We start from the raw sequence: 20,805 nt of genomic DNA, 5'->3' as shown, positions 1-20,805 counted from the left end.
CTGTGAGTGTGACTAACGCCATCAATTCCAGGAGAACAAGAAAAAAAAAAGCCTTCTGTCCCAACTGAGAGAGCAACAAAGCCATTTTAAGAAACCAGCATAAAAACATGAACAAAATCTTAAATGAGAGCTGTTTCCTCAACCACCTCATGGAGGAAACGAAGGCAGGCCACCTACGCTGTTAATAAAGTCTCAAAAGTGGGCTTGTTAGGGGACTGAGAACCAGGAAGGTGGCAGTGGGTGGGTGGGTGGGTGGCTGGTGACACTCACTCATTTTTAGTCAACTCTAAGCATGTGTTTTTGCTGATCTGTGGAAAGACAGGGAACACATCAAAGCAATACTCCAGAAGGTAAACCATTGGTATTGTCCACGTCTAAAAGTTCCCTAAATACTTAATAACCCGATTCCCTGATTATGTTTGACATCACACTCTTAGAATAATAACATCTGCAGCACAGCTAGAGCCAGTGGCTGGCGGGCGAGGGAGAGCATCTGGTGGCTAGTCAGAAGACATAGACTGTCGCCTTAGCCATGCCACTGACCTACTGGGTGAGCTTGAATTTCCCCCTTTAAGTTCAACTTCTGCCATCATCCTTACCAGATGCTTATTAACACCTCAAGGCCTTGTAGTCCAGTGATTAAGAATATGGGCTGACTGGGCATGGCGGTTCATGCCTGTAATCCCAGCACTTTGTGAGGCCAAGGCAGGCAGCTCACGAGGTCCGGAGTTCGAGGCCAGACTAGCCAATATGGTGAAACCCTGTCTCTACTAAAAATACAAAAATTAGCTGGGCGTGGTGGCTGTTCTAGCTACTTGGGAAGCTGAGGCAGGAGAATCGCTTGAACCCAGGAGGTGGAGGTTGCAGTGAGCAGAGATTGCGCCACTGTACTCCAGCCTGGGCAACAGAGTGAGACTCCATCTCAAAAAAGAAAGGAAAGAAAGAAAAGAAAAAAGAAAGAGAGAAAGAGAGAAAGAGGGAAAGAGAGAAAGAGAAAGAGAAAGAAAGAAAGAAAGAAAGAGAGAGAGAGAGAGAGAAAGAAAGAAAGAAAGAAAGAAAGAAAGAAAGGAAAGAAAGAAAGAAAGAAAGAAAGAAAGAAAGAAAGAAAAAAGAAGGAAGGAAGGAAGGAAGGAAAGAAGGAAAGAAGGAAAGAAAGAAAGAAAGGAAGGAAGGAAGGAAGGAAGGAAGGAAGGAAGGAAGGAAGGAAGGAAGAAAGAAAGAAAGAAAGAAAGAAAGAAAGAAAGAAAGAAAGAAAGCGGGCCATAAAGTCAGACTGTATTCAAATCTTATCTCTTTCACCCACAAGCTGGGAAACTTTCTCCATGTTACTTAGTATATATTAATATCTCTGTCTTGGTTTACCTCATCTAGAAGTAATTGACAAATGTTAGTGACTATTGGGTGCAGGGGCTCACACCTGTAACCCCAGCACTTTGGGAGGCTGAGGTGGGAGGATTGCTTTGAGCCCAGGAATTTGAGGTTGCAGTGAGCCATGATCACACCACTGCACTCCAGCCTGGACAACAGAGTGAGACTCCGTCTCAAAACAAACAAAAAAAAGTGCTAATGATTAATGTGAAGGTTAATGCCTAAATTCAACTGTGCATGGTGGCTCACACTTGTAATCCCAACACTTTGGGAGGCCAAAGTGGGAGGATCACTTGACGCCAGGAGTTCAAGACCAGCCTGGACAACATAGCGAGGACCTCATCTCTTAAAAAAAAAAAGAAGAAGAAGAAGAAATGCCTAAATCCCCCAATCCCATCCCAAAGAGTGGGAAGGGAGCTAGGCTTAGCCCAGGTGGGATGGAAGGTCTAGAGACTTGGGGATCATAGCAGAGAACCCTCATCTGAAGCAAAGAGACACTGACGACAAGGAGGAGGCAAAGCAAAGCAGGCAATAATTAGAAGTCAGTGCTTATTGAGAGTTTATGATGTTCCACACACTACTTAAAAAAAAAAAAAGATACATAATAGTTGTGCATATTTATGGGGTACATGTGATATTTTGATGCAAGCATACAGTGTATAATGATCAAATCAGGGTAACTGGAATATCCATCACCTCAAATGTTCATTATTTCTTTGTGTTGGGAACATTCCAAATCTTCTAGCTATTTTAAAATATACAATAAATTATTGTTAACTATAGTCATCCTATTGTGCTATTGAATATTAGAGTTTATTTCTTCTATCCAACTGTATTTTTGTACTCATTAATCAACCCCTCTTTATCTCCTCTACCCCCACTACCCTTCAAAGTGTCTGGTAACCACCATTCTACTCACTACCTCCATGAGATCAACTTTTTTAGCTCCCACATATGAGTGACAACATGTAATATTTGTCTTTCTACAGGCACTATTTTGTGGTGCGATATTACACACACAGAACAACCCAATGAGTGCTGTTATACTTATTTGCTCCATTCTGTACATGAGTAAACCAAGGCTTAAAGAGGTCAGGCAAATTGTTTAAGGTCCCAGAACTAGCAAGGGCAGAACCAATAATTCAACTCCGTTTCCTTGGCTCTAAAGTGCATTCACTTAAACACTGCACAAGCTGAGTATCAAAAGGCCAGGAGATGGGGAGTTATTGCTTAATGAGTACAGAGTTTCTCTTTGGGGTGATGAAGAAATTATGGGCCGGGCAAGGTGGCTCACACCTGTAACCCCAGCCCTTTGGGAGGCCAAGGCCAGTGGATCACCTGAGGTCAGGAGTTCAAGACCAGCCTGGTCAACATGGTAAAACCCTGTCTCTACTGAAAATACAAAATTAGCCGGGCGTAGTGGTGTATGCCTATAAACCCAGCTATTTGGGGGGCTGAGGCAGGAGAATTGCTTGAACCCAGGAGGCGGAGATTGCAGTGAGCCAAGATCACACCATTGCACTCCAGCCTGGGCAACAAGAGCGAAACTCAGTCTCAAAAAAAAAAAAAAAAAAAGAAAGAAAGAAATTCTGGAAGTAGTTGTGATGCTTACACAACATTGTGAATGTACTTAATGCCACTGAATTGTCTACTTTAAAATGGCTAAAATAAATTAGCCAGGCATGGTGGTGCACGCCTATAGTCCCAGCTACTTGGGAGGCTGCGGTGGGAGGATCTCTTGAGCGGAGCTCAAGGCTGTAGTGAGCTGTGATTGCACCACTACCCTCCAGCCTGGGCGACAGAGCAAGACTGTCTCAAAAAAAAAAAAAAAAAAAAAAAATTGGCCAGGTGTGGTGGCTCATGCCTGTAATCCTAGCACTTTGGAAGGCCAGGGTGGGTGGATCACTTGAGGTCAGGAGTTGGAGACCCACCTGACCAACATGGCAAAACCTTGTCTCTACTAAAAATAAATAAATAAATAAATAAATAATAAAAAAAATTAGGCCAGGCTTGGTGGCTCACACCTGTAATCCTGGCACTTTGGGAGGCCAAGGCGGGTGGATTGCTGGAGCTCAGGAGTTCGAGACCAGCCTGGGCAACATGGTGAAACCCTGTCTCTACTAAAATAGAAAAACTTAGCCGGGCGTGGTGATGCATGCCTGTGGTCCCAGCTACTCAGGATGCTGAGGCAGGAGAATCACTTAAACCCAGAAGAGAGAGGTTGCAGTGAGCCGAGATCATGCCACTGCACTCCAGCCTGGGTGACAAAGTGAGACTCTGTCTCAAAAAAAAAGAAGCCGGGTATGGTGGTGAGTGTCTGTAATCCCAGTTACTTGGGAGGCTGAGGCAGAAGGATCGCTTGAACCCAGAAGGCAGAGGTTACCGTGAGCTAAGATCATGCCACTGTACTCCAGCCTGGGCAACAGAGCAAGACTCTGTCTCAAAAAAGTAAAAATAAAAATAATGGTTAAAATGGTAAATTATATGTTAAGCATATTTTATCCCTTCCACACATAAAAAAATGCCAGAAGACAGGTTGAAAGTTCCCCTCAATCCCAAGAGGTTAAAGAGAGCTTTGGAAGTCAGGAATCAAACTAGGCATTAGTGATTGAGAAAAACAAAAGCTAGAATGGACTTTCGTCCCTCCCTTGCAAAAAAGATAGTTTGTAAAACATGGTCAATAATAAACTTGAGCTTATTCCTTGAAGAAAGCATTTTGCACCCTTGGAAGTCCACAGGCACAAAGACACCACTCTCACGGGCCTTTCCTAGGATTTCATAGAGAAAAAGTAAAGTATGAAAAAAAAAAAAAAGATCCAGGGTATCATTAGGAAAAAAAAAAAAAAAAAAGCCAGAGAACTACCAAGGGGGAAAAGCCTACCTTTTAAGTTTAAAAAAACTGAATCAATCCAGTAAGGGCTGTGTTTGTTGGACAATATTTCTTTCTTGTATAATTAAGACTTGGAATACAAAATGTGCTCACCAAGGCCGGGCGCGGTGGCTCAAGCCTGTAATCCCAGCACTTTGGGAGGCCGAGACGGGCGGATCACGAGGTCAGGAGATCGAGACCATCCTGGCTAACACGGTGAAACCCCGTCTCTACTAAAAAATACAAAAAACTAGCCGGGCGAAGTGGCGGGCGCCTGTGGTCCCAGCTACTCGGGAGGCTGAGGCAGGAGAATGGCGTGAACCCGGGAGGCGGAGCTTGCAGTGAGCTGAGATCCGGCCACCGCACTCCAGCCTGGGCGACAGAGCCAGACTCAGTCTCAAAAAAAAAAAAAAAAAAAATGTGCTCACCAAATAATGAAGGAAGTGAAATAAATGTGTGAAAGAGCCGGGAAAATGGAATAGATGATGCCTTGATAAATCCCACGGGAGAGAATCATGATAAGCAGGTTATTTCCAGTCATAAAACAGTCTGTAAAACAAAGGTGCAGGATCTACACTGGTCCACTTTGTTAAGAAGGCTTGTGGAATAACCTAGGAAAGTCAGAAACCCCGTGCAGGGTGGGATGGGGGTTGCCTGGTGGAAGAGCACCTGAGCTTCTCGTTTTCCTCACTGAACAGCAGGAGAATCTTAAACAGCTCAGTGAGTGGGGCTGGGCCAGGGGGAAGGGCAGTGGTATCCCCTCTCCAGAGAGTGAAAACTGGCTGAAGATGAAAATTAGTCTGGCAGGCCCAGACATGACGAACAATACTCCTACATCTCCATTCCACAAGGCATTTGGCTGGATCCCATAGAAGCTGGGAATGGCCATTTTTCCCCTGGGGTAGTGGCTCCAATCCAATGCATTGATTATTCATAGTTGCTAGAAGCCTGGGAGCTGATAATAAATCTGACTGGCTGATAAGAAGATGGTTCACTAGGCCAGGCTCACGCCTGTAATCCCAGCACTTTGGGAGGCTCAGGCGGGCGGACCATGAGGTCAGGGGTTCGAGACCAGCCTGACCAACATGGTGAAATCCTGTCTCTACTAAAAATACAAAAAATTAGCCAGGTGTGGTGGTGAGTGCCTGTAATCCCAGCTACACAGGAGGCTGACCAGGAGAATCGCTTGAACACAGCAAACGGAGGTTGCAGTGAGCCAAGATCCCGCCATTGCACTCCAGCCTGGGTGACAGAGCAACACTCTATCTCAAAAAAAAAAAAAAAAAAAAGGCCGGGCGCAGTGGCTCAAGCCTGTAATCCCAGCACTTTGGGAGGCCGAGGTGGGTGGATCACGAGGTCAGGAGATCGAGACTATCCTGGCTAACATGGTGAAACCCCGTCTCTACTAAAAATACAAAAAACTAGCCGGGCGTGGTGGCGGGCGCCTGTAGTCTCAGCTACTTGGGAGGCTGAGGCAGGAGAATGGCGTGAACCCGGGAGGCGGAGCTTGCAGTGAGCCGAGATCACGCCACTGCACTCCAGCCTGGGAGCGAGACTCCGTCTCAAAAAAAAAAAAAAAAAAGATGGTTCACTGGATGTTTTGTAGACATGTGTCCATGTGGCATTAAACTCTGGCCCACTGCCTCCCTACTGGCTTCTTTCTGGTGGTCCAGAGCCTATGTGAGGGTAAGGACTTGGAGAAAACTGTGTCTCCTCAGAAGATGAAAGTCTCGGAAAGGGAACTGTTTGTTCCTGGCAGTACTGCCCTTTTACCTGGGCAAGAGGTACCCTTTTCCTAGGCCCTATGCATTAAAAGTGCCCTCTCTGGCTCTCCACTGGCAGCCACCCTCCCTCAGAGTGATGTGCCTACTGCACGTCCAAGCCACTCTTCTAACATAACACTCCCAGAATTTCTTGTACAAATAGCTCTGAGCCCACTTCCAGGTCCTGTGATGTCCTCTTCTGTCTGTCTGTCTTTTGGGTCTGTCCTTCAGAGGACAGACCTCTGCATAAGTAGATGCTCCTAAAACTTAAGGGGTAGCCAAGTGGCAACCGTGGGGAAGGAGGTGCAACATATGGATGAAGCGTGGACATGTGGGCTGAAGTGTCTACCCACATGCACACAAAATCCTTCACAATGCAAATGAGACCAGGGTGTAAAGAGAAGGGAGTGGGCTGGGGGGCTGGGCAGGTACTCCCTGGTCTGCTGTGTCCCCATGCAGAACCCTGAACCCTGAGGAGTCCAAGAATTCTAAATTTGTAACTGACTCTCTAGGTTGTTATGCAGATATATGCATCAAGGTGGGAGGATATAACTTCATTAAGCAGCTTGCTGGTTTGGTGTAAAACTTTCAAAGGTGTGGCCAAATGGTACGTGGGCCTTCGTTCATTCTCTTGTCCTAGGCCCTGCAGATGTGGGATGGGCTTGTTTCTAGGTTGCATCCCTTTCTTCCAGATGCCACTTCCCGATAGCAGGGTATTCAATATGTTTGTCTTTCTCCCTCTTAGACCTAAGAAGTAAACCACTCATCCTTGATTTGCAAAAACCTGCTGTTTATTTTTAAGGGTGAAACCATGAAAGCGAAACCATTAGTCTCCAAGTTAACCGAACAAGGCAAGAGAATCCACACTTTCTCCAAGGAGTAAACAACTCAGTCAAATCGTACAGGAGATAAAAGGTAACGAAAATTCCTGTTTTCCTTTAGGTTTGTCTCCATTGATCTAGGAACAGGGGGAGGGAGGCCAGGCTTCTACCTATAGCTGGGAAGTAGCCCTGGCTTTTACTTTTAGCTCTAGGGGGAGATGTTTGTGGAAAGCACCTGTTGATTGGCAGCTCAAAGCATTTTCCTTTTTCTCTCCCTAGAGAACCTGCTGAGTGTCCTGGAGGAAATGGGAGGTAAACTGTTCAGAGTAACAAGCCTGGTGAGGAGGCTGTCTAAATGAGCACCAGCCCGGGTTACTTATGGTAGGGAGTTAGGATAAAATGTCTGGCACACCCTGGAGATTTGGAGGCAGGTTGGGTAGCAAACTGCTGCCCTGAATATGCAGAGAGGGTGCCAGGTGAGTCTCCTTCTCATTCCTCATAGTCCTGAAGTTTCACAAAACACTTACGGAAAGCATTCAGTGAGGTTATTGACATTTGTGATGGAGAGGGAGGGGGAGAAGCCACTGGTGAGTTTGGCCCAGCTGTCCTGAGGTTGACTGGCACCCTCAGGATGGCAGTGAAGCTTAAGTCTAAAGAAGGTGGACTCCTGACTACTCTCAGCCTAGCATTGGGGAAGAGGCCCTGCTCCCGCAGAGGGCCAGACCTCTGAGAAGGGGGCAATTGTGCGACCCTAAGAGAGAGCACTGCCTTAAACGTTATACCCTAAACGCCTCGCTTGCCCCACCCTAGGCCCAGCCCTGAGGCTGCCAGGTCCAGCAGGTGGTTCTAGGGTTACTAGGCAGCTAAGCCACATGTGGGTTGGTTTTTCCTGTCTTGAGAGAAGAAAAGTAAAGCCTTCACAGAGAAGCAGTCCTCTGACAACCAGTGGACTCCCCTGGGAGATTTGGAGAGGGGCATCCATCCAGCCACAACCTTCCACTGACTCAAAGCCACTTTATTAAACTGATCTCATCCCTGCCCTCAGCTGCCCTCGAATGCTCTCTCTTGTCTTTTCTCCCCAGACCATGTGGTCCTGGACCCAGAAAGTACCAATGCTTACCTCCAAGAAGCAGAAGGTAATCTGAGTGTAATGAACACAGGCATGAAGCTGTCTGTGCCTTCCAACCCACAGAGGTTCTCCTACTTCAGTGTGCTGGGGACTGTGGGATTCTCATCAGGTAGACACGACTGAGATGTGCAGGTGGCTTTTGGTGGCTGGTGGAGGCTCAGCGTGGTCAAAGAATGTGTGAGTAGAAAAGAGTGGTTTAAACTAAAACCCAAGGAAGGCACCTCAGTTATTGGGCTCTCTGCCAAAGTCAATACCAGGCTCTCACCTACCCCTGCACTGACATCTTTCTTTTTTTTTTTTTTTGAGACAAAGTCTCTCCCTGTCGCCCAGGCTGGAGTGCAGTGGCACAATCTTGGCTCAGTGCAAGCTCCACCTCCCGGGTTCACGCCATTCTCCTGCCTCAGCCTCCCAAGTAGCTGGGACTACAGGCACCCACCACCACGCTTGGCTAATTTTCTGTATTTTAAGTAGAGATGGGGTTTCACCGTGTTAGCCAGGATGGTCTCGGTCTCCTGACCTCGTGATCTGCCCGCCTCGGCCTCCCAAAGTGCTGGGATTACAGGTGTGAGCCACCACACCCGGCCAACATCTTCTTAAAAGACAGACTCATGACTTTAGAAGAAGGCCAAGTGTCATTCTACAACGTGGAGAATTTAACCCCCAGCTCCATTTCTCAGCCATGAGTATTCAGAAAAATCTTTCCTTTTTTCTGGCTGCCCTCAGAAGGGGCCAGCGTTACCCTCTTCCCCTAATAGGAAGCCCCTTCTGAGCATATCTCCTAGCAAGAAACTTGGAGTGTGAGTCATAGGCACCCAGGAGTGCTTCTCAAACCATCTTTGCCGAGGCCATGGGAGCACAAGGCTTCTTATTGCTTATGGGATGATTTGGGTGGTTGGCAACGTAGTAGAAATAACATGAACAGGACATCCCTCGCCATGAGTCTTATCCTGTTTTAATGTGGTAGCCAAGCAAAAACTTTTCTCAACTCAATTTCTTCTACTTTCATCAAATGCCATTTAAAACCCCACTTCAAACTCTCTAGAAAAAACCAATTCCTCTGTCCTAAGCTCTCTCTTCCAAACAATTGTTAGGAGAGCAAACGAAGATAATTGTGTAGCCACAGAAAAAACTTAATAACAAAGGCATTATCGAGAATCATACTCAACACATGCATGTTATTTCTATAGCAAGATGTGATGTGAGGACAAAAACTATGTGAGGTTTCTTTTTTTTTTTTTTTTTTTTTGAGACGGAGTCTCACTCTGTCACCCAGGCTAGAGCGCAGTGGCTGGATCTCAGCTCACTGCAAGCTCCGCCTCCCGGGTTCACGCCATTCTCCTGCCTCAGCCTCCTGAGTAGCTGGGACTACAGGTGCCCGCCACCTCGCCCAGCTAATTTTTTGTATTTTTTAGTAGAGACGGGGTTTCACCATGTTAGCCAGGATGGTCTCGATCTCCTGACCTTGTGATCCGCCCGTCTCGGTCTCCCAAAGTGCTGGGATTACAGGCGTGAGCCACCGTGCCCGGCCGTGAGGTTTCTATATGCTTAAAATAGTGTCTTGTATATATTCCATAGAGACCCTACAACATGGGTGTACATCACCATAAAAGATTTTCCTTCTAGGTTTCAAAGTATGTGCTGACTATAACTGAGGGAGGCTTAATGATTGGCAAAATTCAGGGATTCCTGCTCTGGCCCAGATGTTACTTTCATTCCCATTTGTGATAACAGGGTAGATATTTCAGAACTTTAGGACGAAGACTGACCAAAATAATTTTACTGTCCCTTGATTTCCTATTAAATTCAGCCTCAAGCAATATCCACACTGTTCCTATCCTCTGTCTGAGAGTGGGATTATTCCATTATCTGAATGGTCCATGGTCCCAAAACTGGGCAGCTCACCAGAATTGGGGGTGAAGGACAAAGGGGGCACCTCACACCTGTGGTGGGGCCTCTGTCAATGAGGAAGGGAGATGATTTGCTTCCAGTTATTACTTTCCTCAGAGCAGAAATTGTGGGCCCACAGTGGCATCCCATTGCAACTTTCATACCACACTGGGACATGAGTACATGTATATTTCTATTCTAAAATGGAAAGCATGTATGATTTCTAAACAAAGAGCTACTTTAACAGGAATGTGTAGACAGTGTTCTCTTCCTATATTGCAACTATCAGCCCATCTTCTGGAGAGAGTGTTTGGACCTTGGAGTTTCCTGCTTAATCACAATAGATAAGCACCATAGCATGACGTTTAAAAAACACAGACTCTGGGCTGGGCATGATTGCTCGTGTCTGTAATCCCAGCACTTTGGGAGGCCGAGGCGAGCAGATCACCAAGGTCGGGAGTTCAAGACCAGCCTGACCAATATGGAGAAACCCCATCTCTACTAAAAATACAAAATTAGCCAGGCATGGTGGCACATGCCTGTAGTCCCAGCTACTAGGGGGGCTGAGGCAGGAGAATCGCCTGAACCTGGGAGGTGGAGGTTGCAGTGAGCCGAGATTGTACCATTGCACTCCAGCCTGGGTAACAAGAGCAAAACTCCATCTAAAAAATAAATAAACATGGACTCTGAAGCCCAACTGTCTGGGTTCAAATCCTGGCTCTGGTGCTTACTAGCCGGGAGGGTTTAGGCATGACACTCAACCCCTCTGTGCTTCAACTCCCCTATCTGTGCCTCAGCTATATGGGAATGAGGATGGTCCCCACACCAGAGGGCTAGTAGAAGGCTTTCATGGGCTGGATGCGGTGGCTCACTCCTATAATCTCAGCACTTTGGGAGGCCAAGGGGGGAGGATTGTTTGATCCCAGGAGTTCAAGACCAGCCAAGGCAATATGATGAAACGCCATCTCTACAAAAAATACAAAAATTAGCCAGGCATGGTGGCACATGCCTGTAGTTTCAGCTACTTGAAAGGCTGAGGCAGGAGAATTGCTTGAGCCTGGGAGGTCGAGACTATAGTGAGCCATGTTTGCACCATTGTACTCCAGCTTGAGCAACAAAGTGAGACCTTGTCTCAAAAAAAAAAAAAGGGGGGGGTGGGGGCCCAGGCACGGTGGCTCACGCCCGTAATCCCAGCACTACAGAGAGGCCGAGGCAGGCGTATCACCAAGGTCAGGAGTTCGAGACCAGACTGGCCAACATGGTGAAACCCTGTCTCCACTAAAAATATAAAAAAATTAGCCGGGCGTGGTGATGGGCGCCTGTAATCCCAGGTACTGGGGAGGCTGAGGCAGGAGAATTGCTTGAACCCAGGAGATGGAGGTTGCAGTGAGCTGATACAGTGCCACTGTACTCCAGCCTGGGCAACAGAGTGAGACTCTGTCTCAAAAAAAAAAAAAAAAGAAAGAAAAGAAAGAAAAGCTTACATGAATTACTATCTATAATATTAAGCACATAGTAAGCAACTATAAAAGCATTTGTAAAATAAATATATAATTACACGTCTGTTCATCTTACATGCCTCCCACAAGAAGGAAAAAGTCATTTCTTGGTGTTAGGAGGTCTCAGGCCCCACTGGGAAATTTCTGAGGGTCTCCTGTAACAGAAGCTCAAAGACTTACAATATTAGCTTTTAGAACAAAATCACAAAACTGAGACCACACCTGGTCTAGACTCTTACCTTAGAAAAGACTACACACAAATCACCTTCACATCAGCCTAGTCCAATTTGAACTACCCCCTAGAATATTGCAAACAGTAATTATTTTAACCAAATGAGTTTAAATTACTTATTCATCAATGTGGGCTTTATGGACGAGTAAAACAGTTTCATGTTGAGTTGGAGATGAATGCAATTGTTTTCTAAAAATAACATATCGAGGTCAAATTCATACAATTATTTTTTAAATCTTAAACCACCCAATTGAGAGAATAGCCTGAAAGGATCTCCAGCTTTCACCTGCTTGCAAAGTTACTCCCAGGGCTAGCCAACGTATGTCCTCCAGATGAGATTTTACCACCTCGCCTGGTAAATAAGAATGACCTTCCTTATACCATAAATGTATTAACTCATACTCTATGATGTGGTTATTATCATGTCATGAAACTGTAACAGGCAGATTTTTACAAGACCCTTCCTTCTTTGTGTGTAGGGACCTCATGTGAGTGAATCATCAGAGAACGATTCTGAAGTGGGTGGAACCAGAGACCTGAGTGGCAACGGCTTAAAGCAGGGGTCTCCAATCCCCAGGCCGTGGACTGGTAGGGGTCTGTGGCCTGTTAGGAATCGGCCCATACAGCAGCAGGTGAGCGTTACTACCTGAGCTCTACCTCCTGTCAGATCAGCTGCGGCATTAGATAGCATGCCCGACTAATTTTTGTATTTTTAATAGAGAAGGGGTTTCGCCATGTTGGCCAGGCTGGTCTCAAACTCCTGACCTTGTGATCTGCCCTCCTTGGCCTCCCAAAGTGCTGGGATTACAGGTGTGAGCCACCACGCCTGGCGGGAATCGGATGGTTTTAAAGTGTGGTGCACTTCCCCGCTTGCTGTCTCGCTCCCTTCTGCTGCCCTCTAAGACATGCTTTGCTTACGCTTCACCATCTGCCATTATTGTAAGTTTCTCAAGGCCTTCCAATCGTGCTTCCTGTTAAGTGTGTGGAACTCTGAGTCAATTAAACCTCTTTTCTTCATAAATTACCCAGGTTCAGGTAGTTCTTTATAGCAGTGTGAAAATGGACTAATACACTCCTGCACCCTCACCCCTACCCTCACTGTCCATGGAAAAATTGTCTTCCAATAAACCAGTCCCTAGTGCCAAAAAGGTTGGGGACCACTGGCTTAAAGATATCTATCTGTATGGACACATACAGCTCACAGCTCAGCTGTGGACTAGATATACTCTTATACTAACTGTACTAGATGAGAATGAAAGGCTTCTAGAAGTTCCAGAAGGTTGAGTTTTAGTGGAGCTGGACTTTGATGTTACATGGAATGAGATGTATCTGTTGGGCCACGTTCCCTGGACTAGGAAGCAGTATTACACCCAGTGGCCACATCGCTGAGAGGCACGAACAGGAGCCGGGATCATAAGAAGCCCAGATGCCTGCAAAGCTGGGCCTTGAAGAGTTGACATGAATGCATTTCTTTTTTTTTTTTTTTTTTTTGGGACGGAGTCTCACTCTGTTGCCCAGGCTGGAGTGCAGTGGCGCAATCTCGCCTCACCACAACCTCCACCTCCTGGGTTCAAGCAATTCTCCTGCCTCAGCCTCCTGATAGCTAGGACTACAGGCACACACCACCATGCCGGGTTAATTTTTGTATTTTTAGTAGAGACAGGGTTTCACTTTGTTAGCCAGGCTGGTCTCAAACTCCTGACCTCGTGATTCGCCTGCCTCAGCCTTCCAAAGTGCTGGGATTACAGGCATGAGCCACCGCACTCAGCAAAATAAATGCATTTCAAGAGCAGGGAATCTGAGGGCCATGTACAGATCTTAGATATTTTCACAGAATTTCTTAGGATAAGAAACCTAAGTATGTTTATGTTGCTATATTCTGAGGTGTTATTTTCTTTAGATATCCCCTTCATTTTGTATAAAATGTCTTTTGTTTATATCAACTTTTTTTGCCTTTATTAAGGGAGTTTGGCCTATGGGGTGTGTGTGTGTGTGTGTGTGTGTGTGTGTGTATGTGTGTGTGTGTTTTGTTTTGTTTTTTTGAGACGCAATTTTGCTCTTGTCACCCAGGTTGGAGTGCAATGGCGTAATCTGGGCTCACCGCAACCTCCGCCTCCCGGGTTCAAGCAATTCTCCTGTCTCAGCTTCCCAAGTATCTGAGATTAAAGGCATCTGCCACCATGCCTGGCTAATGTTTGTATTTTTAGTAGGCCCGGCCAGCCTATGCTTTCTTTGGAGTAAATAGGGCCACATTTTATCCCTAGAGCCCTGAGCAGTAGAGAAAGGAGGAGTGAAAAATGAGAGAAGCTAAAGGACAGGCCGGGCGCAGTGGCTCATACCTGTAAATCCCAGCACCTTGGGAGGCTGAGGCAGGCAGATCACCTGAGATCAGGAGTTCAAGACCAGCCCGGCCAACACAGTGAAACCTTATCTCTACAAAAATACAGAAATTAGCCGGGCATGATGGTGGGTGCCTGTAATCCCAGCTACTCAGGAGGCTGAGGCGGGAGAATCTCTTGAACCCAGGAGGCGGAGGTTGCAGTGAGCTGAGATGCGCCACTGCACTCCAGTCTGGATGACAGAGTGAGACTCAGTCTCAAAAAAAAGAAGTTAAGGGACAGACAAAAACCCAGGGAGAAACAGCCTGTCCTGCCAGCTGAGCATCTTGCTGTAGCCTCCCACATAGCTGAAAATTCAGAACCAAGAGCCCACTCCCCAATTCCGTGAAGACAGCCTTCTCCCTGCCTCCTGGGACCGTCCCTTCTTCAAAAGTCATCTCATAGCCAAGACCTCTCCAGTTGTGCCCCCTTTGCTGTCAGTCTTCCCAGGTCCTCCAGTATCCATCTTCTCATTTTCTCAAATGCAAAGTCTTCTTTATAGCTGCAGCTTGCCCTGATATTTGTGTTTCCTCCATGTTGTTTTTACAAGTATTCTATAATATATAGAGATAATTTTTACCTTGTCTGATTAGAGTTGAAGTTCTTTGAAGGTGAATAGCTTCTATGTCCTTTGTAAGTCTCTGCCATTTCATTTATGTTAAGCAGTTTTTCTAAAGCAAAATCTCTTTATTATTTTTTAAATGTATCACTGTAAAAACAACAACAACAACAACAAAAACTCCACACAGTACAGAAAAGAAGAAAATTTAAAAATCCCATCCCAAAGAGATAACATCCATTAATAGTTTGGAATACATCTTCACCACACCTTGGTCTGCTGCATGTACAAAGATTGACAAAAATGGGATCTTCATATTCTGGGTCACAACTTTCTCCTTTTATCATAATGTTGCTACACAGACTGACTTCATTCCTCTAAATTGCAATATGATATTCCAAGACACAGATGTTTCATAATATTATTGGTCTATTTAATAGATACAGAGGCTGTTCCAGATGGACTTTCAGGTTGTAAGAAAGCAGTCAAGGATAACTTCTTTGTTTCAAGCTTGGGTTCCTTGATAGATAGATGGTGGTAATGCCAATTAAGATGTGGAATATGCTAGGTGTGGTGGCTCACAGCTGTAATCCCAGCACTTTGGGAGACTGAGGCGGGCAGATCCCTTGAGGCCAGGAGTTCGAGATCAGCCTGGCCAATATGGCAAAACCCTGTCTCTACTAAAAATACAAAAATTAGCCAGGCCTGGTGGCGGGGGCCTGTCATCCCAGTTATTCAGGAGGCTGAGGCAGGAGAATTGCTTGAATGCAGCAGGTGGAGGTTGCAGTGAGCCGAGATCACACCACTGCACTCCACCCTGGGTGACAGAGCTAGACTCTGTCTAAGAAAGAAAGAGAGGAAGTGAGGAAGGAGGGAGGGAGGGAAGAAGAAAGGAGCAGAATACCAGAGAAGTAGCAGGTCTTGGGTGTATAAATAGTTGTTTATTTTCTCTGATTATTTTCTCCTTACAATAATACAACCATCAAAATCAGAAACTAACATCAATAACTTACTGCTATCTAATCCTCATGAGCCACTTGAGTTTCACTAATTGTTCCAGTAACGTCCTTTATAGAAAAGTATTCAATCCAGGATCATGCATAGCATTTAATTGTCATGTTTTTTCAACTTGCTTTAATTTGGAAGAGCTCCCCACTTGTTCATGGACTTTCATGGCTTTGAATTTAAAAAAAAATTTTTTTTTTTTTTTTTTTTTTTTTTTTTTTGAGACAGAGCCTCGCTTTGTCACCCAGGCTGGAATGCAGTGGTGCGATCTCAGCTCACTGCAAGCTCCGCCTCCCAGGTTCACACCATTCTTCTGCCTCAGCCTCCTGAGTAGCTGGGACTACAGGTGCTCGCCACCACGCCTGGCTAATTTTTTTGTATTTTTAGTAGAGACAGGGTTTCACTGTGTTAGCCAGGATGGTCTTAATCTCCTGACCTCGTGATCCACCCACCTCACATCTGGGATTACAGGTGTAAGCCACCATGCCCGGCCAAAAAAAAAAAAAAACAGTTTTAACAAAAAAACAAAAAAAGAAGAAGGAGACTAAGGACAACTAAATGCAATGTGGAATCTTGGGTCAGAAAAGAATGTTAGTGAGAAAATGATGAAACTGGAATAAGGCATAATACTAATAATATTACTACTAATATTATTAGTTAATAATGTTATGGCAATGTTAATTTTATGATTTTGATCATTCTGCTATGATTATGTAAGATGTTAATATTAAGGGAATCTAGGTGAAAGGTTTCCTATAGGAAACCTTCCTATAGGAAGACTTGATAGGATTTTTGTAACCTTTCTGTAAGTACAACATTATTTCAAAGTGTGTATATATATATATATATATATATATATATATATATATATATATATATAAAGTATTGCATTTTGGGCACATATTCCCAGGATCTCCTTAGGGCTGTGTCATGGGCTAAAAAATAAAATTAAAAATATTAAAAGTATTGCATTTTATTTAGAAAAAATTCAAATAAGATAGACATATTCAAACTAAAAAATGAAGAATAAATAAGCAAGAAATTGTACTAACTTTATACAAACTCTCCCAGAAAACAGAAGAGGAGACATTTCTCCCATTGTTATTCCGATACCAAAATCAGAAAAGACACTACGAAAGGAAAACAAAAACAAAAACCATGGACCAATATTCTTATGAATCTAAACAGGATAATTCTTAAAATATTAGCAAATCAAGGGCTGGGTATGATGGCTCACTCCTGTAATCCCAGCACTTTGGGAAGCTGAGGTGGGTGGATTCACCTGAGGTCAGGAGTTTGAGTCCAGCCTGGTAAACATGGTGAAACCCTGTCTCTACAAAAATACAAAAATTAGCAGGGTTACAAATCCTAGTTACTCAAGAGGCTGAGGCAGGAGAATCACTTGAACCTGGGAGGTGGAGGTTGCAGTGAACTGAGATCGCACCATGGCACTCCAGCCTGGGCAACAGAGCAAGATTCTGTCTCAAAAAAATAAAAGAAAAAAAAAAGAAAAAAGCAAATCAAATCTAGTAATAAATAAAAAGAAAAAGTATAATACATCATGACCAAGTAGGGTTTATCCCAGGAACGCAAAGTTGGTTTCCTGGTTTTGAATGTTGGTTCAATATATTAAAAACTCAATATAATTAACTATATTAACAAACTAATAAAGGTATGGCCATAAAAGCATTTGCCAAAATCTAGCATGTTTTCATGATAAAAACCACTCATGTAACTGGGGATGGAAGGGAACTTTCTCAAACTGTAAAGAACAACATGCTGGCTGGGTGCAGTGGCTCATGCCTGTAATCCCAGCACTTTGGGAGAAAATATTTGCAAACACACATCTGTGAAAAAGAATTTATATCCAGAATACATTAGGAATTTACAATTCAATAATAGATAACCCAGAATTTTTTTTTTTTCTTTGAGATGGAGTCTCGCTCTGTCACCCAGGCTGGAGTGCAGTGGCACGATCTCGGCTCACTGCAAGCTTCACCTCCCAGGTTCACCCCATTCTCCTGCCTCAGCCTCCTGAGTAGCTGAAGATAACCCAGATTTTTAAATGCATAAAAGATTTGAATATATCACCAAAAATCATATACAGATGACTAATAAACACAGGAAAAGATGTTCAACATCATTAGTCACGAGGTCAGGAGTTCAAGACCAGCCTGGCCAATATGGTGAAACCCCATCTCTACTAAAAATACAAAAATTAGCCGGTTATGGTGGCGGGTGCCTATAATCCCAGCTACTCGGGAGGCTGAGGCAAAGAATTGCTTGGACTCGGGAGGCAGAGGTTGCAGTGAGCTAATATTGCGCCACTGCACTCCAGCCTGGGTGACAGAGTGAGACTCCATCTCAAAAAAAGAACAACATACTTATTGAAAAAGTAAATATTTTCCCTGAAATTGGGAACACAGCAAGATATCTGTTCTCACCCCTTCTATACAACACTGAACTGGTGTCCCTGCCAGTACAATAAGGCAAGAGAAAGAAATAAAATACATACTATTTGGAAATAAAGAAATAAAAATGTTATCATCAACATAGAAAATCCTAAAGGATATACAAAACCATGAACTAAAAAGTGAATTTAGTAAAGTCACAGAATACAAAAATTATATTTCAAGATACTAATAATAAACATTTAGAAACCAAAAAATTTTTAATTATATTTACTTTAGAACAAATAACATAAAATTCTTGGGGATAAATCTGATAAACATGCAAGATCTTATACTGGAAACTAAAAAATATTGCTGAAAAAATTAAAACCTAAATAAATGGAGAGGTATACCATGTTCATGAATCAGAAGACTCAATATTCTTAAAATGTCAAGATTCAAATTAACGTAAAGATCCAAAGTAATCACAATAAAAATCTCACAGCCTAGTATTTTTATTTTAGAAATCGACAAGCTGATCCCAAACTTTGTATGGAAATGAAAAGAACGTGGGATAGTCAAAACTATTTTGAAAAAGAACAAAGCTGGAGGACTCACATTACCACATTTCATATCTCTTACAAATTTATAATAATTGAAACTGCAGTTTTAATATATGGTAGACAGATTGATGGAACAGAATAGAAAGTTCAAAAATAGGCCAGGCACGGTGGCTCACACCTGTAATCCCAGCACTTTGGCAGGCTGAGGTGGGTGGATCACCTAAGATCAAGAGTTCAAGACCAGCCTGGCCAACATGGAGAAACACTGTCTCTACTAAAAACACACACAAAAATAAGCTGGGCATGGTGGCAGGTGCCTGTAATCCCAGCTACTTGAGAGGCTGAGGCAGGAGAATTGCTTGAACCCGGAAGGGGGAGGTTGCAGTGAGCGAAGATCATGCCACTGCACTCCAGCCTGGGCGATAAGAGCAAAACTCCATCTCAAAAAAACAAAAACAAAAAAACTTCAAAAATAGACCCACACATATAAGTCAATTGGTTTAGACAAAGATGCCAAGGTAAATAGTTCCAAAGGAGAAAGGATCGTCTTTTCAACAAATGGTAATGCTGGAACCATTGGACATAATTGTGCAAAGAAATGAAATTTGACTCTGACCTTGTATCATATAAAAAATTAACTCAATAGGCAAATCTATAGAGACAGAAAGTAGATTAATGATTGCTTATAGCTGAGGAGATGGGAGAAGAAATGAAAAGTCACTACTAATGGGCATAGGATTTCTTTGTGGGTTAAAACAAATGTTTAAAATTAGATCATGATGATGACTGCACAACTCTGTAAATATACTAAAAACCATTGAATTCTACACTAGAATAGATTCAGTGTGTGATATATGAATTATATTTCAATAAAACTGTTAAAAATTTAACTCTAAATGAATCATAAACCTAAATATAAGAGCTAAAACTATAAAGGACTAAAAGAAAACATAAGAAAAATCTGCATCACCTTCGATTAGGCAAAGATTTCTTAAATAGAACAAAAAAAGGACAAACCACTCAAGAAAACAAATACATTTTATCAAAACTTAAAACTTTTGCTGTTCAAAAGACACTGTTCATGGGCCAGGCGTGGTGGCTTACGCCTGTAATCCCAGCACTCTGGGAGGCCAAGGAGGGCGGATCACTTGAGGTCAGGTGTTCAAGATGAGCCTGGCTAACATGGTGAAATCCTGTCTCTACTAAAAATACAAAAATTTGCTGGGTGTGGTGGCATACACTTGTAATTCCAGCTACTCTGGAGGCTGAGGCTAGAGAATTACTTGAATCTGGGAGGCAGAGGTTGCAGTGAGCTGAGATCACACCACTGTACTCCAGCTTGGGCGACAGAGCGAGACTGTCTCAAAAAAAAGAAAAAAAAGACACTGTTCAGAGAATAAAAATTCAGGTCTTAGCTGCTTTCAAAAAAGAAAAAAAGTAAAAAGACAAGTCACAAACTGGGGGAAAATATTTGCAAAAACACATCTGTGATAAAGAATTTATATCCAGAATATACTAAGAATTTACAATTCAATAATAGATAACCCAGATTTTTTTTTTTTTTTTTTTTTTTTTTTTTTGAGACGGAGTCTTGTTCTGTCACCCAGGCTGGAGTGCAGTGGCGCGATCTCGGCTCACTGCAAGCTTCACCTCCCGGGTTCACCCCATTCTCCTGCCTCAGCCTCCTGAGTAGCTGAAGATAACCCAGATTTTTAAATGCATAAAAGATTTGAAGATATCACCAAAAATCATATACAGATGACCAATAAACACAGGAAAAGATGTTCAACATCATTAGTCATTAGGGAAATGAAAATTAAAACCATAATGAGATACCTACACACCTATTAGAATGATTCAAATTCAAAAAAATGCCAATGCCTGAAGCTGGTGAAAATGTGGAGCAACTGGAATACTCATGATGGGAATGCAAAATGCCACTTTGGAAAAGTTTGGCAGCTTCTTATAAAGATCTCATTTCTAGGTATTTACTCAAGAGAAAACATATCTATCCAAAACCTTGCACACAAATGTTTGTAATTGTAAACACACATTTTGTTTTATTTGTAATTTGCAATTGACAAAAGCAGAAAACAAGCCACATTGGTGAATGGATAAACTACAATACATTGGAATGCCATTCAGTAATAAAAAGAAACAGGCTGGGCACGGTGGCTCATGCCTGTAATCCCAGCACTTTGGGAGGCTGAGGTGGGTGGATCCCAAGGTCAGGAGATCAAGACCATCCTGACTAACATGGTGAAACCCCATCTCTACTAAAAACACAAAAATTAGCTGGGTGTAGTGGCACATGCCTGTAGTCCCAGCTACTCGGGAGGCTG

This window comes from Theropithecus gelada, chromosome 7b (genome assembly GCF_003255815.1).
Source record: "Theropithecus gelada isolate Dixy chromosome 7b, Tgel_1.0, whole genome shotgun sequence".
NCBI classification, from domain to species: domain Eukaryota; kingdom Metazoa; phylum Chordata; class Mammalia; order Primates; family Cercopithecidae; genus Theropithecus; species Theropithecus gelada.
Note: the sequence above shows the minus strand (reverse complement) of the source record.